Source organism: Microtus oregoni, unplaced genomic scaffold (genome assembly GCF_018167655.1).
Source record: "Microtus oregoni isolate MIOR12 unplaced genomic scaffold, Mior012 000047F_ref0000412, whole genome shotgun sequence".
NCBI lineage: Eukaryota > Metazoa > Chordata > Mammalia > Rodentia > Cricetidae > Microtus > Microtus oregoni.
Window position 1 is genome coordinate 11,512,535 of NW_024543221.1, and position 25,308 is coordinate 11,537,842.

Here is a 25,308-nt window from a genome sequence, read left to right on the forward strand (position 1 = left end):
GTCTTGAAAGCACACCCGACCGACTCTGTCTGCCAACCCCACCTGAAGCTACTGTGGAGGAGCACACCTCAGATGTCAGCAAGGCGTCTTTAGGGCAGATTGTGAAGTGCAGAGTGGAAACCTTCTGTGGGGTCACAATCTTCCATCTCTCCAAAGCCTCAGCCTAGGCAGGATTTTATTTTCATCTTGAGGTCATTAGCTGCGTGGTAATTGGAGAACACTTTCTGAGAGGTTGGAGAGAAAGTTTCCGTCCTTACAAGTTCCCTAGGTTTTACATAAATCTCCCCCCTCTCTCAGTTCAGACCCACCACACCCCGCCTTAAGCAGTCTTCTCTTGGATCCACCCTTCTCTTTCTGAGTTTTATCATTTGTGAAGCACTTTGCAGCATTCTGCCTAGGGGTCGTGGTCACACCTAGTCTCTTCTGCATCTCTCTTCCCTTGGAATTCTTACTTCCTCCCCTTCAAATTCTCACTTAATGTTCTTCCTGCTTTTGCTAATCGTCTGTCTGAGGCCTGAGAGCTAGTGTCTACCACTTGGTCACAAAGCCAGTGCCCCATGTGTTGGATTTCCATGACAGAATGCTGTTTTGTAAAACCCTTTCTCTAGCTACATACAACCAAATGAAAACCACCTCAACCCTGCGTGACTTAAAGATGCCACTCAGTTCTTTCTCTGGGTCTCTTCTGCAGTTGTAGCAGATAGATGTTGGCTAGGTAGGACTGTGGATACAGTTACATCCGAAGGCCTGAACAGGCAAAAGTCCAAATGGGTCACTTACACGGCTAGCAGTTGATGTTGGCTGTTGGCTGGGAATGCCGGAGGGGCTGTTGACCCAAGGCCCTGAGCTAGGCATGGACTTTGTACAACATGCTGGCTGTGCTCCAGGAGGGATAGTCTAGAAAGAATATTTCAAGAGACCTGGGTAGTTTCTAATGAGTTTTCCTTAGAAGCTCCAGGACATTGCTTTGACTGGATCCTAATAACTCACAATCAGTAGATGAAGACACCGTGTTCTTTATTTTTAATAGTTTATTCTTTAACTATTTCATAATCTAGACAGTATATCTTGGTTATATCCACATGCACACAGCCCAGGACCACAGCCCCATGCATGTACTTTCGTACTCTCTTTCTTATATGTGATTCTGAGATGGAGATTGGAACTCAGTCCTCATGCATGTGTTGCAAACCATTCATTGACTGACAGAAACCCTGCCTCACTCTGTAGGCATTGTCTACGTGAGAAAAGCTGCATACATTTTGTTGTCCTCTTTGATTTTTCACAGTAATAGTTAGAGCCTCACAAAACTACCCTGCCCTCAAGGAGGTATTGGTTACATGAGAGGAGAGCCCAGAGCTAAAAATTAGGAAGGGCTTCTATAGGGCTCTTTGGTTCTAGGCAAGAGTCAAAAGGAATTTTAAGACATTGAAAACTTTTTTTTTTTTTTGAGATAGCATGTTGTCCTGTAGCTCAGGGTAACTTTGAAATCTTAATCCTCTTTATCCTTTACTTTATCCAAATGAGATTATTAGTTGTGCCACCATGCCCAACCTCAACCCACAAAAACCAAAAATCTTGCAAAAAAAAAAAAGCCTATTGTCCTGTAAAGCATTTAAAGTTTATGAAATCTTGCAAACCTTCTCAACACAGCTTTTCCTTTGGAGCTTTCTTGTTGCTTCCAGAGATTCGGTGCCACGTAGGTGTGTCTGACCCGTAGCCTGTGGACAGAATGTACTCTCAGATAGCTCCAAATAGGGCCTGACACAAAATCCTAAACTTACTTAAAACATAAAAAAATTTTAAAAGGCATTTTTTATTTTTCTTTCTTTCTTTTTTTTCTTTTTCTTTTTCTTTTGGTAACTCAGTTGCATGGTTCTTGAGTATGAGCTTTGTTGTTAGTATCTACTGCAAGGCCGAAATGGTTGGTGTGTAGGGTTTAAAGTTGTGCGAATCACTGTCACAGGGATCTGTTTGTTGACTTCAGCCAGGCTGTGCATCTTATTTTGTAGTCTCCAGCAGGGCTCACTGACCTTTTAACTGTGGTGCATCAGAGTCTTGACCTTTTAGGAGCTGGGGAGGTTGCTCCATTGGTAAAGGCTTGCTGTGCAAGATAAAGGACCTAAGCTACATCCTCAGCATCTGTGCTTTTAAAAGTCAGGTGTAGCCCAGTGTACCTATAATCCCAGTTCTGGTGAAGGGGATGTCAGGGGAATCCTGGGGCTTGTTAGCTAGCCAATCTAGCCCAATAAGTGAAGTCAGTGAATGGCTCTGTCTCAAAAATTAATGTGGAAAGCAATTAAGGAATACACCTGCTGTGGCCCTCGATTCTTAGTTGCTTTGCTATTTTGATAAGACACCAAGGCCACCTATAAAAGAAAGAGTTTATTTGAGGCTTGCAGTTTCAGAGGGTTAGAGTCCACGATGATCATGTCAGAGAGCATGGCAGCAGGCAGGCATGGGACTGGAGCAGAAGCTGAGAACTTACTTTTTAATCCATAAGCACATGAGGGAGAGAGCTAACTGGAAATGGCATGGGCTTTTGAAGCCTCAAAGCTCACCCCTGGTGACACACCTTCTCAAATAAGACCACACCTTCTAATCCTTCCCAAACAGTTCCACCAACTGGGGACCAAGTATTCAGATATATGAGTCTATGGAGACCATTCTTACTCAAATCACTACAACCACTGACCTCTACACATACAAACAAACATATATAACACAACCACAGTTGGACATACATACACACAAATCATGGTGTTTTGTTGAGCGTGATTGTAATCATAGTGTTGCAGCAGATTCAGCTACACATCTGGTAGAGATGATCAGCCATGGGTCTTTATCTTCTTGATCTGTGTGTTGGAGAGGGTGGTGAGACCAGAGCAATCTCTCGTAGCTGGTGACAGTATCTTGACATCTTGGCTACAGGACCTCAGTAATATACCCCTACACTTCTTAAATGGGGACCTGCTCCTGGGTCATTTTGTCATATGACTACACACTTGGAACAAAACACTAACGTGTTAGGCTTCTTCTGGGATGACTGGGCCCTTGCCTTTGAACTCTGAGTGGCATTCATGCACATTCACAGAAAAGTTGGATACAGGGGTGACTTCAACTGGCAGACATCAAAAGGTAGGGTGAAATTCAAGATCAGATGGATGCCATGGTCTAGAAGGAGAGAAAATCACAGTGTCAATCAAATCAGTGATTCCTCATGATCATCAACATGAGAAGACAAGAGCTTGACAGAAGTGAACATGAACACGGGGCAAGTCCACCTTCTGGTGTTCTTTATTCTCTTTCTTCCATGTTTGAAAGCTTTCATTGTAGAGGTCTTTCACCTCCTTGGTGGAGCTGCCTAGGTTCCCTGGGTAGTTCATTTTATGTTTCTAAAAATCCTTTGATTGGTAGTCCCCACCCTTACCCCTGTTTCCTCTCCTGGAAAGTTATTAGTTGTGGATGAAAAGGCTGCTCATTTCTCTGTTCTTGAAGTAGGATTTCACTGTGGTCCAGGCTGGTCTTGAACTCCCAGCCATCTCCCTGTCTCAATTTCTTGAATACCAGGAATATAGACCTATGTCGCCTCTACTGGTTTCTGATTTCTCAACATTGATTTTTTGCCATGTTTTATGGCTAATGGTGTTTAGCAGATCCAAGAGCCTTCTGGTGGCATCTTTAGGTTTTTAAACGTGCACATTCATAGAGGCTAACACTGCATTTTCTCTGTTTGGTGGAATGGCAACTATGCAAAAGCAGAAGCTGGATGATTGGCAGAGGATAAAGACCAATAAGAGGAGGGTGGTGTAAAGTAACATAGAGTAATAAAGAGCAAAGAACAGTGATGTATTTATATAAAATAGAAAAATTAATAAAAAGAGACAAACAGGAAATTTGTAGGGATTTTCTTAGCATTGGTTTCAGCTTACTCTGATTGACTGACGAAGAGTGATGTGCAGGGAGAAATTCTAAGTCTGTGTTTGCTACATGTACAAAAGGGCATCATGATTGATTAGCAGTCATTGCATGGATCTCAAGACTGGGTGGGTCTGGCATTCATGGACAGTGCACACACTGCTTGTGGCCCAACTGACAAAGTGGAGTGTAGACAGAAGTTTCTGTCCCACCTGGTCTTGCAGCCACATACAGAGGTTTATACTAAGTACAAACCGTTTGGGCTCTTAGCTCAGGCTTATTACTAATGAGCTCTTACAACTTAAATCAACCCACATTTCTTACCTATGTTTAGCCACATGGCTTGGTATCTTTTCTCAGTAAGGCATTCTTATCTTGCTTCCACTGCGTCTTTTTTTTTTCTACTTTTGCCTTCCCAGAGTTCTCCTAGTCTGGTTGCCCCGCCTTTACTTCCTATCTGACTACTGGCTTATTAGCGTTTTATTAAACAAACACAAGTGACAAATCTTTCCAGTATACAAAAGCATTATCCCACAGCAGTGGAGGCTGACCTGGACTTCAAGATGAGACCTGCAAAAAGCTGATAATGTGGTTGAAAAGTAAAAACCACTCAACGGAGATGACTTTCTCCTTACAGAGGTCAGGTATTACCATTGTTAACTCTATTAAGACTTTATGAGTTAAAATATGAGCAGGGGTTGTGGAGACAGCACAGGTGATAAAATGCTTGCTGTGCAAGTGAGAGGACCCGAGTTCAATCCCCAGTGTTCACCTTAGTGACCTACCCCTACTTAACAAAGGTCAACCCTTGTGACTTGAGCTAGTACCCCAGGACTGGGGAGACAGGTAGAATCTTGGGCTTGCTGGCCAGTTTGACTAGCCTAACTGTTGAGGTCTGGAGTGTAGTAAGAGGGCTTGTCTGAAAAATAAAGGTAGACAGCTCCAGGGAAGCAACATCCAAAGTCAAAATCTGTCCTCCACATATAAGTGTATATCCCCCCGCAGAGCTATCTCTGTGCCACGTCCCTCTCCTTGAGCACATATAGAAAGTAGAAGAAAAAGCAGGGGAAGTTAATGAGGGAAAAACTGCATAGACTTGAGTAGCAGTTTGGGCCATTTGTTTGTGATTTCCTAAGTTATGGAGAGAACTGGTTTTTTTTTTTTTTAAATAGCAGTAACATCATCAGAGTCAGAGAGTGCATGCTTTAAATACAGTTCATCTCAAATGGCCCACTCTGTTTATGAAGATTTTTATCTATATATACACATAAATATGTACATATAAATTTTCACAGCCAAAGGGAAAGGTTGTATATTATGGCATAAACTTATATTTTTTTTGGCTCTGACTCAGCAGCCATAAAAATGTAACTATTTCCAAGCACCAGGGAGATGGGAAACACTCTTCCTAACATCCTAAAATAATTGTGTGGAGGCCAATCCAGTGGCCCCTGTGCATAAGTAGCTCAGATTGAATTTTAGGAGAGTTTTTCATACATCCTAGTATTAACTTTGGGGCATAGAAATGGACCATATATCTAATAGGCAACGTCCCTGTGAACTTTCAGGCCCAGCTACCTCCAATGAGATGTTCGTATATGCATTTAAATGCAACTCTTAAGAGGTGAAGTCCTTTTCTGTGTCTGTTACCTAATGAAACAAACTTTCAAAACTAACCCCCAAGGGAATATCATCGTTATATGTATGTATAATGCTTAGCTACTAGGGAAAGGGGCATAAGGAGAAATCATGCAGGATGCCATCAAGAAGACATTGGCATTTGGTTCACCCATGAATAAATTATGGCTGAAGTTTGGATCCCTGTCTTGTCACAACTTATAAAAATTAATGTGGGCTCAACTTTTATCCAAGATAGAAAAGTCGGAGCCAGGCAGAGTCTTGTGACATTATAGAGGGGTAGCTCACCAAATGTTCTCAGAAAGGGAATCAATACTGCTATTGGCTTGTTTTTATTTTTTCTGATGTAACATAACGGAGTGGCAAGTTTTACTAGGTTTTTTTTTTCCTTCCCAGTTTTCAGACTATGCCAGGCTGCTCCAATCAGCCAGAAGATATTAGGACCGCTTCAAATTCTGCATTCTACTGAAATCCCTGTACTTAGTTAGCAGCTCAGAGCTGGCACATACGAAAGGATAGTCTGTTCACTAAGTTCAGATCAGTTAAAACTCTATTACATATTACAGATTATTTTTTTAATTATAGGTAAGTGATAACAAAGGAAAATGGAAGGCCAAGTTTTAAACCATAATAGATATGGTAACAATCTAATATTAGACAAAATTATCAACATAAAGAATGTTCACAATGGGACATGCGTTAGCATGGAGTGATTCCAGGGCAGGATGGAGCTTGTCAATGAGATGGGCTTATGACAGAGGCAGAGTCATCCAGAGAAAGACAGGGTCTCCAGGGCCTGGGCATGGTGATGGCCACCTCTAATCCGAGTACTTGGGAGGCAGAGGCAGAAGGATCTGTGAGTTCTGAACCAACCTGTTCTCCATAGTGAGTCCCAGAACAGGCGGAGCTGCATTGTGAGCCCGTCTCAATGTGTCTCCCATGTTGGTGGAACTTCGGTCAGTTTGGGAGAGAGATGATCCCATCAAGGAATCAGCAAAGGGACATTTGGTTTTCACATTCCTCTCTGGTTTAGCACAGCTTTTTAGAATCGGCTAATCTACAAGTTGTGAGTTCAAAGTCAGTCTGGGTGGGATACATGTGACCTTGTACCAACAAAACAAACTTCTTCATACACAAAAGAAACTAACAGGCAAACAAAACAAACAAGAAAGAAAACGCAAATTTAAACCAAAAAAAAAAACAAAAAACCAAAAAAAAAAAACCAAAGGCCAAATAAACCAACAGAGGAGTAGAAGGTCTTTCTTTCTTTATATCCAGATCCTGGAGTGGAGCCTCCTGAGTCCTCTACACCTGGCTTGGGTTACATGGAAGTTAAAAATTTGCAGGAATCACCTAGAAAAAGACTATGAATTCTTAGTCTCTCTCTCTCTCTCTCTCTCTCTCTCTCTCTCTCTCTCTCTCACACACACACACACACACACACACACACACACAGAGAAGGAAGCTGCTATGACTGTCAGACCCACTCAGTCAGTCATTTTCCTTTGGTAACAGCTCTCAAGGAGATTCCAGGGACCATTGCTTATACAAAAGAGGAATGTTTCTTGGTGACCATATCATGACTCTTAGCATTTCCCTCTAAGAGACCCAAAAGTCCCACAGCTAACAACTTCATGTTACTTGGAAACCACAGGCTAGAGAAAACCCCACCTGAGGGTAGAGGTGGCTGATGACACAGGCAGTGTTGATTGACTGTTCCCGTGCAGGTCCAAAGAGGGGAAATTAGGCAGGAAAATGATGTGCTGACTCTGTTACCATGGAGACAGTCTGGGGCTTCACAAAGAGTCAGCAAGTGGTAGGTGGTGGCTATGCCCTCCAGTCAGGAAATCTTGGTGAGACCGTTTGGTAGTGTGATTCAGAAGAGCAAGCCAAGCTTAAAGCTTTAGAGAGGACTCATATAAAGGAGCAGCATTCAGAAGTTGGGTTTGGATACGAGGACATTCTACCTGAACCTGGGGAGATGAACAGCTCCAGGTCACACTACATCCACCGCTCATAGCAAACAGCACTGGCCAGGGTCCACAAAGTCTGTACAGTAAGGAAATGCCTGCCTCGTGGAGTTAAAATACGGAACCCAACCTTTGCCTTATCCACACAGAGTGTAGCCCATCACGACGGAACCCTTTCAGGTGTTTACTAGGATTGCACACGGTGACTTATTACAGAAACAAAGGGTTTCCCCAGCAGGAAACAGACGCGTGGTCATCACAAGACTGGCTGGTGCAGGGAATATTTGGTGGTGACTTCGTTGGCCTAGGTAGTTCCCCATAAGAGCCTGAACTGGGAAAGTGACAGTTCACCTTCTTGGAGTTGAATTTGTTCACCCATTCAAGTGGATTTTGGCATCATAGGGTTATGGTTAGAGTACACTGTATTGCAAACCCAGCACATATAATAACAGCAATAATAATCATTTGATCTGGATTTATCATTAATGGTTATTGTTTTTTTCTTCTTCTTGAGACAAAAGTAATACTACATAGCTCAGGCTGGCCTCAGCCTTGCAGTCCTCCTACCTCACCCTCCTCTGGGTGCTGGGTGTGGCCCATCTATTAATTATTCTTATTTAAAAACAGGATAGCATCAGAGTTGTAAGGTAGAGACCACAGCTCTAGGATGGGGGCAGCTGCAGTACTGACCCTTAGTACCCAGATGGCTTGGTGCCTAAGCCCTGCAAAGTTGGGTCAAATTTTGGTGGCTTGGTTTTTATATTTTTAAAGTGGAAATCACAATGGGGCTGAACAGTCACATGCACAAAGTAGTTGAGACATTTTTATGAAGCAATGTGTATTTAGTGCTTTGGTCTGGCATGTAGGAGTGCTCAGTGTTGACTCTTCTCTCTTCTCCCTCCTCTCTCTCTCTCTCTCTCTCTCTCTCTCTCTCTCTCTCTCACACACACACACACACACAGACACACACACATACATACACAGAGCATGGAAACTGTTGTAAAGGTAGGTTTAACATGATTTTATATGAAATGAAGTGTGTGTATGTGTGCGAGTGCATGCATATGTGGTGGTCCAGGATGTACAATATAGCTGGAATGAGAATACAAAATAAATTAGTTTTGGGGTTTGATGACTTTTTGATTATTGATGCCTTTAAATAAGAGCTGCGGAGCTAGTGTAGTTTGAGAAGTTTATCCAGGAAGGTATTTCAATTCTTTACCTGGTCAATATGAAAAGTTGACGGGCTTCTATGCACTATTGTTAAGGGAAGATGTTGGAGTTTCGGGTCTAGAACTTGTGATAAAAACAGTCAGGTGTGGTCCTATACACCTGCAGTCCCAGAATTTTGGAAATGGAGAAAGCAAGGCCGGTCTCAATAAATTGTTGCTATTATTTCTTCAAATAAATAAGCACTGTGGTTTGCACTATTCATCCTCTTAGTACAGAGACCAGAAAGGGGGTCAGTACCCTTACTAGACACATTTCACTGGTGGGAGAAACTGAGGCACAGAATCTGTGGTGTATTTGTTCCAAGTCACTTAATTAAGCAACAACCCAGGGTTTTAATTCAGTTTTTTTTTTTCTGGAGATGACATTCATTACTCTTTAGCCTCCAAGGAATCGGTGGAAACCACTCTCCTGGCCCAGACCACACAGAAGAGAGAAAATGTGGGTATGCTTTTGGTTTGAACCACCCATTTTTTTGTTTATGTTTTCGTTTTGTTTTTTACTCTCTCATTACCAACAGGCTCTTACTCGTTGAGCCAATAATGAGAACTCGGGAGATAATTTGTGAGTGAATAAATGGTAGGGGTCCAAACCTTGCTGTAGTTGACACCCCTTAAATCCTACCCTAGTAACAAGATGTTCTAGGCCACAGTTTGAAGTGAAAACCAGAAGAACCATTCAAACACAGACTTTCAGTTCCAGCCTCAACCCTCCTGTGTGTCCTTCAGGGCCCAGACCCTACTGTGTGTCCATCAGGGTTGTTCTGGCCCTCTGTGTCCTTAATGTGGAAGAACATTTGACTGGAAGTCAGTTTTTGACCTACAATTAGAGCCAACCAAATTTGCTGTAGGCTGAACCACAGTAGTTTTGTTACATAAATTAAAGCCATATAAAAAATGATACTGGTTTTCCATATGAGTCCTAAAGCAGCTATGAAGGTGGTTTTAAAAGAGGAATTCCCAAAATGTCTAGAGCAATCACAGCATCGCTGAGGTAATTACATTGCCTCCCCAAGTGACTGTTTTGAAGGGAAATGCTAGTTTGAATCTGTAGTTGCTGGAGTATTTAATAAATACCATTTTTATCCCTGAAAGGGCTTTCTTCCTAAACCTGGTTTTTGCAGAAGAGGAGGGCAGTGTGGAGGAGAAACGTGTTGCCGTATTCTCTGCTTTATTGTTGCTTTCTGTGTTTAGGGTGGCATCAGTCAATTGGGTCATTTTCTGAGCTCCATGGGCCATTCTCATCCCTGCTATGCTTATGTTGTTCTCTGCACTTTGACCTATCTTCAGCGAAGCTCCACATAGACAGTGGGGCATTGGGATTTTATCCTGGAATACATATAAATGGTGGGGAAGCCTCACATGACAGCGGTGTTTCAAGTAGACATCTGTGCAGTCTATCAAGCCCTTTTCAGAAAACAATTTTACCTATGTGATGTGGAAAGTCCTTCTCTACAAGTGTTGTATTTGTTGGCTGATGAATAAAGCTGTTTGGGCCAATGGCTTAGTAGAGTAAAGCTAGGTGGGAAATATGAACAGAGATGGAGAGAGTAGGTGGTGTCAAAGAGATGCCATGTAGCTACTGAAGTAGACAAATGCCCCCTGGAACCCTACTGGTAGGCCATAGTCTCATAAAGATAGAATTGGGTTAATTTAAGATGTTAGAGTTAATTAATAAGAAGCCTGAGCTAATAGGCCAAACAGTGTTAGAATTAATATAGGTTCTGTGTGATTTTTGGGTATGAGCAGTTGGGAATGAATGAATAGTCTCAGCCTTCAACATGGCGTGCCAATGTGGGGTAACTACATCCACATAAAACTGAGTTTGGGAAGGAATTCTAGACACAAAAGAACAGAGTAAAGCACAGCCTTTTGGTAGTCCCATTATTTTCACATAGGATCTGTTTGTTGGCAGTGAACAGAGACATGGCTTCTTCTGGAAGTCTTGCTATGGAGCATTTAAATAGGGTTCGTGAGCACAGTGGTACTAGTTGCTTAATGGCGACATAGACATGCTTTGTCCCTAGAGCTGGGGCGGTGAAAATGACTCTCAGAAGCAGTGAACATGTCTACACCATGTTGGACTGGGAGGAGCAAACAGGCAGGGCTGCAGAGTTGGTCCTTGCCACGCCTGCTTAGCATTTTAGAAAAAAAGCACTCGTGGTCAGAAAATGATTACAGATACACAATAAAGACAATTTCAGACAATAAAAGACCTCTGAAGAGACACAGTGTATTTAAAAAGTGTGTATAGGCTTGGGAAAGAGGAAAACGATATAGAAAAAAAAAGTCTTAAAAGAGACAATAAAGGTAATATAAAAGAAGACAGATGGTCATATATTAAAGGAGTAAAGACAAATAAGCCACATAAAGATAGTATATACACAGAGACTCTGGATTATATATGTTATTGTGTTTTATTTGAAGTTTTTGATTATGAATGAGCTAAGTACAGAGAGACATTTTATTGTACAGGCTGCTAAGCTAAGCCAATATATATATTAAAGATATCTTGATTTAATATTTGCGTCCAAGATTATGTTTGCTTTTGTTTCTACAGAGGAATGTGACCCTGTGCATTCCTTCCAAACTAATGTTGTTTAATGGAACAAAGTCCCCCAAAAGTTCTCTGTGAACCCTAAAAATACTTTGCCCAACAAGCAGCAGGAAGCAGTTTGGAGAAAAAAACTATGCCCAAATTACCAAAATGGTTGTTTATAAATGTTTATTTTCGTTAAAGGGGGATATGATATAGAAATGAATACTTTACATTGGTATGGATATTGGTCTCTTGATACAAATTTAAGGTCGATTTGCTACACTGTGTATGTGTATTTCGGCTCTTATTTAAGATATTGTGTTTGTGCAGCTCATTTTAAAATGTAATGTATAGATAAAAATACAGATTAAAAGTCATTTGTAATAATCAAACCCTGTAGTCATGTTAATTAGGTTTTCTCATGTAGAGAGATATATTTCAGATGGATAGGTATTCTTCAAATCTTTCAAAAACCTACAGAATATGGCAATTAAAAGGTTTTAAGAATTTAGACTTTTCTTGACAGTGAGACATGTCTGCTTCTGGCAGCACCAATTACTTCAGAGAAGTTGATAGGCATTGAAGAAACTCATTATGGAATTTGCCTTCAATGTGACAAGACTAGTCATTTGGGCAAGAAACTGCTCTTGCTTGGACTGCTTTATGGTATGCTATATAAACTGGGCATGCAGGACCCATAGAAAAGTGACTGCTGAACTTTGCAAAAGATGGTATGGTTTTTCAGAATTTCTGTTTCACAGAAGAAACTGTCAGACATTCTGCAGGACACAGAAGAAAGTGACTGAAAAACTGCCAATATAAGCAAAACAGATCATCAAATTTCCTGCTTCATGGAAATGTCTGCTGGATACTATGAGCCTGTAGGCTGAAGATGGATGCCCTGTTACATAAGAACATTGGGTAATTGTCCAGGCAGAAAGATGTCCCTGTCAATTCTGAATTTTTGGAAGTTGCTTATAATGCACTTCTTGCTTATCCTTCTGGGATCTTTGGAGAGTAGAAGATAGATAGTTACAGTTTTCCTTAGTTATGATAAAGGGTAAATTAGGTATGAAACTTTAGATTCACAAAGATAGATGATAATATATTTTGTTTATTTTTGCCAGATACAAGTAAACTAAATATTATAACTGTAATTCTTGCTTGAACCTGTTTTGTTATATGTAATTTTACTTCATTAAAGTTAAAACCTTACTTTTTATTTAGACAGAAAAGAACAGATGATGTGAGATGGCCTTCTGTACATGTGTTGCTTTTATTGTTTGATGAATAAAGCTGTTTGAGCCAATGGCTTATCACAGTAAAATCAGACCTGAAATCCAAACAAATATAGAGAGAAAGAGGGTAGGCAGAGTCAAATAGATGCCATGTAGCTGCTAAAGGAACCTTACTGATAGGCCACAGCCTCATAGAGATAGTAATGGATTAATTTAAGATGTAAGAGTTAGTGAATAAAACGTCTGAGCTAGAAGGCCAAACAGTGCTGTAATTAACACAGTTTCTGTGTAATTATTTGAGTCTGAGCTGCCAGGAATGAATGAGCAATCTCTGCCAACACCTATGGAAAATGTGAATCCAGTAGATACTTAACATTATTTATATCAGGGAACCTGCTGACTTTTTTGAACCGTGCTGTGGTCTAAGAGGGTAGAAAGTAGTTCCCTCTGAGCATCCATTGGGAATCTGTACATGGCTACCTTTAGGATTGTTGGCTCTCACATCCATGATCGGAAACTTCATCTTTCTACTTTCTATCTGCTAATAATTACAGACAATTAGAAAGAAGGTCATGCCCAGTGTAGCAATTTTTCTTCAGTGCCAATGGTCATATCATCTCAGTTTTCTTGTTTTTCAGTTAGTTGTGCATCATGTTGTCATCCTTAGGTTGTGAAAATAAGTTAAACTCACAGAGATCCACCCGCCTCTGCCTCCCAAGTGCTGGGATTAAAGGCATGCGCCACCACCGCCCGGCAGGAATAGATTTCAGACATTCACAAGGCTTGTTAGCATATTAAATAACTTTCAATCTGCTTAATTAAAAAAAAAACATTGAAAAGTCCTTCTTTCTCCCTACCCTCTTCCTTCCTTCCTTTCCTAACGTGTTGTGGGTAGGTGGGAACTTTTGACATTGCAACTCAATGTGTTGTCATTGTGTACAAAGCTCCTGTTCAAGACTCTCATGATTAAGTTACAAATCAAAATCACACCCCCCATCTCATAATGTTTTAAGTCAACTTATTATTTGTATTGGGCACATTCATTTTGTCATCCACCCTGTAGGTGCCTGGGCTATATGCTGGACACTACTGATAGATCAATTAGACCATTGTTCTGCACTAGGTTTCAATGCAGATGGCGTCTTGCTGGCAGCAATCAGTAGGGCTTCTGAAGAAGCATGAATGGTCCGGGAAAGAAGCATAGTTTTCAGAGGTCCCAGCCTCACTTTGCCCCCAAATAGGGGGAACTACCATTATTTTTTATTTTATCTTTTAAAAAGTGGACATAACATACCAACCGTACACAGGTTTGTTGCAAAGATTCAATAAAATAGCATATTAAAACATTTTGTGAATGAGGAGGCATTAAAAAAAATCATCATTTCATGTGCCTATTGAACACTTGCTTTTCTGATATCTGAAATAAATTAATCCATTATTATTATCCTATCTTAAAAGTTTTTTGCATCCTGATAAACCTGTCCACCAATGCAATAGTTCAAATCAGACCAAATCTAACGGAATTAGAAAAAGCCCAGGTTTAATGGATACCAATGCTCCTGGGTGGCCTTCCAGGCCCCAGAGAAGAGATGGAGAAGAAAGACCAGAAAACCACATTTGTTCTCAGGGGGGCAGTTTAAATACCCTGTGGGAGTGGTCTTGAGCATCTCTGGGGAGAGGCGACCATTTGGAAGGCTTTCTCGGAGTCTGGACTGAGGCAACTCCCAGGGGAGGGGGCTTGGGATAGAACTTCCACCCAAATGCTATCTTGGGTTCATTTACAAAGAACTTTTTAGAAAAGGTTTTATGGTGAATGAATAGGGATTTGGAATCTCTAAACTGGTCTGTTTTTGGTCAGTATCTAATTATTGATACTTATTAACGTTACATGTCAGTCAACTAGCTTGGCCAACTGAGGCTCCATTTATCTGTAATAGGTAGTGGAACCCAAACTTTGCTGTGTGCTAGAGTGACTTGGAGTGTGTGTGTGTGTGTGTGTGTGTGTGTGTGTGTGTGTGTGTGTGTAGGTGCATACAGACCACAGAGCACATGTAGAAGCTAGAGGAAAGCCTTAGGTTGGTCCTTACACTCTACCCTGTGTACACATGAGCTCCCTAGGGTTCTACACAGCCTCTGCCTGCTGTCTCCTGTAGGAGCTCTGGAATTGTAGACAACATACTCTGTCCATCTTTCACACAGATTTTTCAGGCATACCCAGGTCCTCACACCCACTCCACTGTTTCCCTGACCCCATACATGGAGGGTTTTCATGAGCAAGTGTGACTCCTTCAGTCTTCCTTTGGGTGTTCTGACCCAACTGCTGCAGGGTGTGACTGGAGAAGCATTATTTAATTAGCTTTTACTAGTTCTCTGGGAGTTTCATGTGAGTGTTGATCCATCATGTTCACCTCTTCCCCAAATCCTCTCAGACCCACACCCACTTCCCAACCTACCCAACTTGATGTCTTTTTTCATTTAAAACCCATGAAGGCCAATGTGTGCTGTCCAGATATTCCTCAGTGTGGTGATTTTCCTATTGAGTGTGGTCAGCTTACCAGAGACTACACTCTTAAGATAAAACGGGCCCTCCATCTCCCAGGAGCTAATGGCTGCCAGTAGCTAGCTCCACAGCCAGGGATGGGATTTCATGTTCAGCTCCCCTCTCCATGCTGGGCTTTGGTCCTGCTTAGGTTTACACAAGACTTGTGTGTGCTGAGGCCTCCACTATGAGCTTACATATGCAGCTGTCCTATATTCAGGAGACGCTGTTTTCTTGTCTCCCATCACCCCTGTGTCTTACACTGTTTCTACTCCCTCTCCCACAGAGCCTTGGGAAGGAGAGTTGTATGATGTATGTTCCATGTAGGGCTGAATCTTTTGCAACGTCTGATTCTCTGCACTGTGGTCAGTTGTGAGTCTCTGTGTTAACCGCTGTTAACTGCAAACAGAAATTCTCTGACGAGGGCTGAGAGATAAACAGAGCAAGCGATTTAGTTGGAAGGCTGAGTTTGGGAACCACAATGGATGCTAGTTCCTGCGGTGAAGTGTGCAGAATGAAGAGGATTGTTTCTGAAGCTGTAGACTATGGCAGATTGGCCTGCCCTTTTGGAAACTGTAGCTGGACAGCACAGGGTGTGTGAGTATGTTATGGAGCAAAGCCACACACTTTATGGCAGCTGGAAAGTGAACAAACAGAAGGGCAGGGTTCTTAGATCTCCTTCTAGGGCATCCCCATCCCTCTACTCCCATACCCCCTCATTCCTTGCCCCCACTGTTCTAACTTCCTTCCGATATTCTAACTTTCTCCCACTAGACCCAATCTGCCCCTGGTTCTACCACTTCCCAGTGGCACCATAGGCTAAGGACCAAGTCTTAAAACTATGGGCTTTGGGGGACACTTAAGATACAAATATAACATTAGTCAAGTGAAAAGCTTAAATGTAGATTAAAATTGGTGCGCTCGATTGCCTTGTCTTCTGGAAAGGTTGTCAGGAAGGTGACTGCTTCCAGGAGCTGCCCACCTTAACCAAACACCAGCCATGACATGTGCTGTATCTTCTACCCCTTCCCCACCAAGCCTCCAGATTGTGATTTCCGCCCTGATGGTAGGGCATGTGGCTACAGGAAGATTCAGAAAATTTCGCAGGAATATGATGTTTGGCATGCTTTCTGGATCTTTCCCACCACACAGTAGCAGCTGTGCAAAGGTGAGGACCTTGAATCTAGATACCCCCTGGTTTTCTTTCTCATGGCTTTCTGGAAAAATCTTAAATGCATTGTTTATGCCTTGGTGTCAGATAAAGTCACTCTTAGCATTTCAGGGGCAGGAGAGAGGGATGATTTTTGTGTTTTAACCTTAAGCCTGGGTAGGAAATAAAGGACTTTATTCCCTAAAAATGGCTGAATATGTAAGGTAGTGTATAGGAACTGTATACCTTTTATTATAGAGCGGCTCTTCTGAGCACTTGTTTCATGTACCTGTGGCTGGCCCAGCTCTTCCTATGTTCTGGCGTATCAAAAACATTCTCATAGATTTGTGCCTATGTAGGTTGAGACTCCTCCCTGACAGTCAGCACTTACGGGGCCACTGCTGTGCTCTGCACATGCCATGAATCGGAAGATAACTAAAGCATCAATTATACGAGCTGATGACAGAATACCAGTAGTTCATGCACAGGCAGAGTTAATCTCAGAAGTGTGTGGCTATGGTGAAGACACAGTGTTCCCACAGTGGGGAGCAGGGAAAGGCTCATAAAAGAGGTGACTTCGATCATGTGTGGTTGGCTCCACTCAGGACTTCCTTAGGATGATGACCTGTGACCGCCACAGCATTGCTCTGGGGAACTGGCCTGAGACTGGCAGCAGGGGGCTGTCTCAGGGGCCAGCCAGGTATTGAAGGCTGAGTGGTTTGCCCAGGGAGTATAAGAGCAGCCGCAGGCCATGGTGAGCCATACCCTCCCGAGTTCTGACTCTAAGTTTAGTGATCTTTCCATGACCCTGAGTTTCCCCTGCTGGTTCAGCAGCTGGCAGAGCCACATCCAATGAGGACATAGTCGGGAGCCAGTGGCATCAGGTGACGTCGCGAGCATTTTTTCCAGTTGAACCAGGCTGCCAGGGTACGCTCTGCCCCCCTTCTTGTGCACCCAGGCAGTCAGTGTGCTAGTGCATATGGAAAGCTGAGCCTTGAAATGGAGGATTGTGGGAAAGCCCAGGTGTAACCCGAAATTCAGGGTACCTGGAGACTGCTATTCTGCACTGTATGTTACAGATTCAGAAGTCACCAACATTTTGCCAGGGCGTTATGTATTTTACGTAATTAGAACTTGATCAAATAAATGCCATTTTATTTCAGACTCTGAAATTACTTTTGTTTATACCTTCACCCTTACCTTTATTAACAACTTTGACCACTAATTTACTGGTGGACCTCAGACTTCTCCAGCCACAGATATCTTCCACATCCTTCCTATGGCCAGTGGAATCAGGCTGTCCTAAAGGATTGTAAACTCAAAATATCTCGAACTGAATTATTTTCTTAATCTTAATTTGCACATCATCAATAGCCTACCCTTAATTTAGTTGTCCGATACAGGACATTGAAATCGCATGACTCCAGGTCTCTGTCAAGTGTCCTCCTTTGCTCCTCCCTCCAGGATTCTATTCTGTCCCCATTCTTTGCCACCTCAACACCTGCAAGACACCTCTCCTTCCTGAAGAAACAAACATAAACAAACAAGAAGATTCCTCGCCCCATTCTGCCTTGCTTAGCAGCCATGCTTAGTCAGCTGAGAGCATTAGCCCTATTTTCATTCGATGTTCAACTCTTTCCAGCAGGCTGATACTTCTTCCTCTATCAGTTAAGTAAAATACCTTGAAAATAGATTCCTTTGATGATGGAGGCTTTTATTGTGTCTCAGGGCTATCATTTTGAATACTAGTAGTTATTACACGCTACCGTGTTGCGGTAGGCATGGCATTTGCTTTAAATGAATAGCCATTCTCTTTAATCTCCATTTTAAAACAAGCTATTTTTTATTCCAGTGACTTTAACCTTAAAAAAAAAACAGGAACACATCTGGGATGTGAAGAAAATTATGAATTTTCGATATTGGAAACATTACCTCTCTCTTCCTTCCCCTACCATTCCCTTCTTTCCTTTACTCACAATTTAGCTCAAAAAACCAAAACCAAAACAAACGAAAACAACAACAAAAACCAAAGAACATCTCCCCTATGTATCCTTGAAGTGGTGAAACCTCAATAAGGACCTTTGCCTTATATGAGTTTATTTGAATATTTTCATGTATCAGCCATAGTATACCTGTCTGTTTTAATAAAATAAACATTCTGATGAATTTGATTCGAGTTGAGATGTGTGTGACCAGGTACCCGTTTTCCTTGAGTTTATATCACAGTTTTGAAAGTGACCTGAGTGGGTGGGGGAGTTGATCACTCAGCACTCTGGAGCCCGCTTTTTACTGGTTGTAGGACTCTGTGAGGTCCTATCATGACTCTCTGTTATGAAAGTCAACCTGGATTCTCGACCAGGGGCCCTGAGTTCTTGCCGCCACATGTTTTAATAACTGGAAAACTTTCTAGAAGCATGACTCAGGTGTAAAATCTACGTCTGACAGACAATCCTTTTGTGTCTGTAGCATGCTTTTCATTTCTGTTGTTTTATTATCCTGACGAAAACCTGGTGAACTAGGTCTAGTGCTGGAGTCTCAGCACTTGGGAAGTGAGGAAGGTAGACCAGAAGTTCAAGGTCATCCCCAGCTACAAGGTGAGTTGGGGACTGGCGTTGGCATTGTGGATTACACGAGACCCTATTTCCAAAAAATTCCATGAAACCCAAAGTCCAAATATTGTGCTACACACACCACACACACATGCGTGCACTCACACACACACACCAAGTATAAGCATTCAACTCAGAAGGGTAACAAGGAGCACACAGGTGCACTGAGAGTGGCTACAGGCAGGAAATACACAAGGTTCCTTTCCTTCAGGTCCTTGTCTCCATGTCTCTTTATTGTCAGTCTCTGACTTTCAAAGCATATCATGATTTCATTCAAGCTGCTTATTGCTTATGAGTTGAAGACAATGATTGGATCCATTCATATCAAATTAGCTCGTGTTAGAAGGAAAATAAATTGTGTGTAAGCATGAATGATGACTAGTGACACTCTGGTGCTTGTACTAGATGACCAGTATGCATGGTTACTGATAATCTCATCTTGTATAAAAAGGACACTTGTACAAGTGATGTTTTTACCTCTTTCTGGGTATTTGACGCCAGGAATTTATGTATTCTAGGCAAGTACCGTACCACGAAGCTACAGCCCAGCCTGAGAGTGCAAGCTTGAACATACTTTTGTCTATGAATTCTGTTTTTCCAAAGGACTCTGAATTATACTAAAGAACGAGAGGTAGGAACTTGAACTTGCCTTACTCAGCCTGGGCTCTTGAGCATCTATGTTTACATCAGACTTCAAACCCTGAAGAAACGGTGGGATGCCCAAGCTTGTCCTTGCTTTCTCTTCCGCCTCACATTCTGTTTCAGACTCCTGGAGCTAGAGAGGCCTTGGAGTTAGTTGAACTCTACTTTGTACAACTGGGGAACCAAAGCCTTTGCCTGAGGCCACACAAGCTGTCCTCCAGTAGCTGATCCAGAGTTGCTAGTGTATCTGGTAACCACTAGACCCTAAGTGTTGCATTTTTTAATCCCAAAACACACTTGGGAAGTGCAAAACTAGCAACCACAACTCCTGCATGATCCCATTTCCATCGGCTTTCTTTATATGTCTGCTCACCATTGTCAGCCCTGATGCCAAATTCTACCTCATCATAATATCATCCTCAAAGCAAATAATCTGGCCACCCATCTGACCTCATTTTTTTCCCTTTCCTCTGCCCTTCCTGGGAAACCTAGCTCCTCCTGCCTCAGCCTCCCTGCTGGGTGCTAGGATTCCAACAGGGTGTATACAGCCATGTCATGGTGACTTGTTTTCTGACGATAGTGTAAGGTACACAGAGACCAGCTGGCGTATTTTCAGATTGAAAAGTGCCATTCTTATGCTCCAGAGGGCATCTTTGTGTGGATTGATGCACCAGAGGCATAGAGGAAAGCCACTGTTATAATTGGCATCATGCTAGATAAACCGGAAAAGGTGGGGGTGCAGGGAGCAGTATAATTCTGTTAGAAAATAATTGGAAGGTGGAGAAGAATTAAGAACAACCCCAAACAGCAAACAGCGATGCTCTATGCGGCAGTGAACACTGTGGAATGGTGGATGAGCAGAATAGTCATAAACAGCAGCATTGTGGATGCAGTAGGGTTGGAACTTGGCCTTGACCAGTGGGTAGAACTAGAATAATGAACCGATTTTAAAGAGGCAGAAGGAAGGCCTGGCATGCTAGGGAAAGAGTAATGGGGGAGTTCCCTGAACCTGTGAGATGGCAGTGAATTACCAACCTGATTGGTCCATGGGGGGACCAGTCTGGGTATGATGCCAACCGTTGACAATAGGTTGATAGTGAGAACTCAGCATCCTTGAATTTGAATCCTAGCTGTGTAACCTCCTTCTCCATGCTTGGATATTCTTGTACAAGGTGGGGCAAATCCCCATTTTCCCCTCCTACTGTGTTGGAGATTGAATTTGATTCCCATGTTTTTAACAAAGTCAAGTTTACAGCCTTGCTTTCTTTGTATCCCATGCTGCTTAGTCAGCTCTTTTCATTCCCTCCTGGTTTGGCTGGGAAGTTAAACTGAGCATGCTCCAACTCTATTAACTATTACATTTAAGAAGAAGACAGAAAATAAAACCTTGGAAATAGTCTGAGTCTGAACTCAGACAACCAGCGAAGAGGCCTTCTCGGAAGAGTTGGAGGGTCTTGACTGGGAAAGTTCCTATGCGGGCTGAGCATGGCAGTGCATGCCTGTAATCCCAGCACTTAGGAGGCTGAGACAGGAGGCTTGCTGGGTGGTTGAGGCCAATCAGAGCTACATAAGACCCCCGCCCCTTCGTCCCCAAAGAGCAAGCAAACAGACAATCATCTATTCAGGCCTCTGGAGAACTTGAGCCTTGACTGCCAAGGAAAGGGACCTCTTGACCCCTGCACTTATGTGTGGGTCGATGAAGCAAGGATAGCATTTGCCTGGAAAGAAAATATAATGTATTTCCGGAGATTAAAGTTAGTCAAGTTTTTTTTTTCTTTTTAAATTATTCTTTTGATATCCTGGAGGTAGGTCATCAAAAGTCTGGTTCTGAGGACAATAAGTGAAACAAAAAGCAAACAAAAAAACAAAACTATTAAAAATAATAGTGAGGAAAACCCCCGGAGAACTGGACACTGTCTGTGAACCAGTTAACCAGTGTGTTTTGGCTATTTACTGGAAAGTTACCAATAACATCTGTAGACAGGGATGCTGAATAGGCTCTAGATCTCTTGAATCAATGGCTCTGGTCACCTCTCAGCACCAAGGGGATGGATCAGCTCATCTCCTGGCAGTCCAAAGAGACTGTAAACAGAGCCAGAGCATCTGGGCCGATTGTCAACCGTGGAGAGGCTCCGCTCAAGTCTTGGGATCCTGCCATTCGTCAATAGTCCTCTGACCCTCTTAGTCTACTTCAGCCAGGCTCTCCTCCAATTCTGATTGTCTGGCTTTTGCATAATTACAGTGTCTTCCCCATGGGGTTTGCTAGCAGTTCTTGGGTTGTGACTCTAAAGGGAAAGGAGGCAACAAGTGTCACGGTGCTCTCATGACAGTTAGCCGGCAGCAGCTAGACAGACCGTTCAAATGGACAGCCACCCAGGATGATCTCGGGCGAGTTGAGAGTTCCCTTCCAGGCCTTTCCACTTCTCAGATTTTACATTCTCCTCTGTGGGTCTCCCCACCCCCAACCTTGGCTTCTACTGTCATATTTTAGGAATTTGGAATCTGTTGGGGACAGTGAGGGATCTCAGCAATGTGCACATTCTCGAGAGCAAGGTCATGGTCAGGCTTAGGGGAAATTCCTCAGTCTGTTATACAAATGGACACGTAATGGTAAAGATGGACAAAATGTTTATTGGACCTGGTGCTGCACAGCTCCGGTTCACACACAGGTGCAAATATATACAATATTGTGATGACCTGACAGAATGCAGGGATGCCAGACAGGGAGCAGACAGCAAAGGAAGCCTGACAAAACTGAGTTGTCTGTGCTATGTAGTCCTGTGACCACACCAGCTAAAGTACAACTTCCTGTTTGCAGACAGAAGTATTAAGGTTACCCTGGAGCCCCCTCCCCCTCCTTCTGATTCTGGGGAACATCATTAATAAAATGACCTAGGCATTGGATAGTCAGCTGTCACATCTTTGTCTATATAGAAAAGTTTTACTGCTATTTAGAATAAGTGAAATAAATGCTGTCACCCTTTATGTCCTTCCAAACTCCCCTGGTGGTGACTTAGATGCCAGTATACCGCCCCCCCCCCCCCGCACGTTTTTCTTCCTTCTCCATAGAACCCCCACTCAGTCTGGGACTTCTCTTTCTTCCCTACCCCCTCCCCATTAAAAGAAAAAAAAAGGATTTAAAGAAAAATAGCTCCAATTGTGTGAGGCCTACGCACCGGGTATGCAAGTCAGCCAGCGTGAATCGCGAACACGAGTGGGGCCCTGGGTGGATGCCGAATCTCTGCCTGGGCCGGGTGGGTAGAGGGGAAAATGTTTATTTTTAAGGTTGGGAGGTGGGTCACGTAGATCTGGAATCCGGAATCCAGCACCCCAGCATTGGGACTGAAGGGGTTCCTCCATCCCCTCCCCCACTCCGTGTTTTTTTTTTCAAATTTATTTTGCCCAGGCGGGGATTGGCGACGGTCAAAAGGGAGCAGTTGGCACTGAATGTCACCCTGAAGGTAAAATGAAAGACAAAAGAGGAACGCATGCTTGCTTTTGCAGCGGCTGCGGCGGAGACGGAGGCAGGAGCAGCAGGATTTAAAGGGAAAAAAAGAAATCACACGCACATACATACATCTATACACACCCAGAGGCGTCGATTATGCAAACGCAGTAATGCCATCAAATCCTGACAGTGCCGGGGAAATTTTTTTTTCAAAAAAAAAATAGAGAGATATATTTATTTTATTTTTTTTTAAAAGAGGGAGCCAAACGCATGCAAAGAGAAACGTGCACATACCACGCAACCACCCGAGGAGAACCTGGCAGCCTGTCTCCTCTTCTGCCAAGTTATCATTAAGAAAACAGGGAAGGCATCATGACGTCCTGGGTCACAGGGAGTGCGGACCGACGCTACCAAGAGCGAAGGGAGGCGCCTGGGCGCTCCGGCTAGCCGCGGGCGCAGCTCGGCCCCTCGCCGCCCGGCTGGGTGAGTGCTGCGCCGCTCGGGACGCGGACCCCGGGGCCCACGCAGGGCCGCCGCGCGCGGGGACACAGCCTGGGGCCGGGCCCTGGCCGCCCGCCGGCCGCCCGCCACCCCCTAGCCCCGCCGAGGTCGCGGGAGCCCAGCTCAAGGAGGCGTGTGTGAGATGTGCGATGTCCCTGCATGGGGGGTTTGTAGACTTTCCTAAGCCAAAGCAACCGGGGCTGCCACGGCTGCTTTGAAAAAAAAAATTAAAAAAAAAAAATCCCTGAGGACTCACCCGATTAACCTGCTGCAGTTCTGACCCTGCCAAAGGTAACTGCCCCATCCTTAACCAGCAGCGTCTGGAGACAGACATTTGCATCTCTGTTTGCGGTCCGGCTTGGAATCCGTTTTGCTACCCCTTCCCCCTTCACTTGCCTAGAGTCTCCTGAAGGAAAAAAAAAAAGAAAGAAAAAGAAAAAAAGAAAAAAAAAGAAAAGAAAGAAAAATAAAAAGGACACCCTCTCTCAATAACACACGCATAAGTAGTGCCCGCCTCTGGTCGACTTGCCTGGCCCAGACTGCACAACTGTCAGGTGTGTGCTGGAGACACGGATAAATCTGAATTGCTGTTAGGTTCCTTCTTTCAACACCCCTCCCATCCCCCCTTCTTGGTTCCAGACTTTCAGGGCTTGGTAAAGTGGCAAAGACCTAAGGCAGAGTTAGGGCGCAGGGACTGGGAGGGGATAGGGCCAAGGGGACATGGCGCAGGGGTAGCTGTGGGTGAACAAGGTGCCAGGAGTTGGAGGGTGTTGCCCTCCGGCAGTGCTGCTGTTCTGGTGCTTCGTGTCCCTCCTGTCCTCTGGCTTTTCCCTCCTCCCCAGGCTCTCCAACGCTTTCACCTTCCCCAGGGAGGAAGTCACCGAAGTTGTCTGGAGGTCACTGGACTAAGTATTTCAGACTGCTTGTCGTTCCTTGCCACCTTTTGATTCTCTCAGAGCAGTAGAGCCCAGTTCGCCCCCACCCCTCCCCACCCCTCCTTGGGTGAAAGGAGACCCAAGGCTCCCCCACTCTCCTCTTCCCTTTCAGCAGGGAACTTTCTCCTAGATACAACTCCCCCTCCATCCAGAATCTTAACAAGCCATTCTGGAACTGCCTGGAACCCCATCCCCCGCCCCACTCCCCCACCCCCGCCCCACCTCTAAACCTCTTGCAAGCCTAGGCGATGAGGGATGACTCTATGTGTTTATTAACTGTGTTGCTTTGTTGAACTGATTCTGAGTTACCAAATGGGCCTATGACCTCCTGCCACTTTCAAACAACCCTGCCCAGCAATGTGAAGACCCTCAGCCCCTGAAGTATGTTTCAGAGTAGCTGAATGGGTTCGACTAGTTTTGAAGAGAAACTCATTTGTTTCCCACAGTGCTCAAAGACCAAATACCAGAGGGTGTTTGGAAAACACCCAAGTTCAGAAACACCCAAGTTGGGGGGGGCGGGTCAGAAGTGTCTGAGAAAAGATTTCCAGAAAGGACCGCACAGTGACTTCAGCCTGGCTTTGTTTGTTTGTTTGTTTGTTTTTGTTTTGTTTCCTGTCCAGTAGATTTGGTGTTAACCGAGTTAACCAACCTGAGAAACAGTTCTGCCTCTGAGACAGGAGAGGGAAGTTTGAAGGCCTCTCAGCTCTGAGCTGGGGGATGGCAGAGGCTTGGAAGAGCCGGTGCTGGAGCGCGTGGAGGTGGCATGACCTTGAAAGGGAAGCTCCCTTGCTTTGAGGAAGCCGGCAGGCTGTGGGGAAGCAGGCCTCCAGGATCTTTCAAACATTGATTTGCCTGCTCTCTGTGCCTTCGTCATTTTGTCCTAAAGCAATTCTCCTAACTCTTTAAGCCTGCATTCCATCAGATTCAATGTGTATCTGTTGTGAATGGCACC

At 43.7% G+C, this 25,308-nt stretch overlaps 1 protein-coding gene across 4 annotated transcripts in view; it reads left to right on the forward strand.

The window, feature by feature from the left end:
- The window catches only part of Esrrg (estrogen related receptor gamma), a 608,081-nt gene that overhangs the window by 23,535 nt on the left and 559,238 nt on the right, over nt 1-25,308 (forward strand). Inside the window, exon 1 of one of the 4 annotated variants that reach the window (XM_041635227.1) lies at nt 22,933-23,975. The exons of 1 other annotated variant lie outside the window; for it this stretch is intronic. The gene's annotated coding sequence lies outside the window, so the exon portion shown is untranslated. Of the gene's footprint in view, nt 1-22,932; nt 23,976-25,308 lie in introns of those variants that run through there. 2 more of the 4 variants (XM_041635229.1, XM_041635231.1) reach the window with 2 other exon arrangements.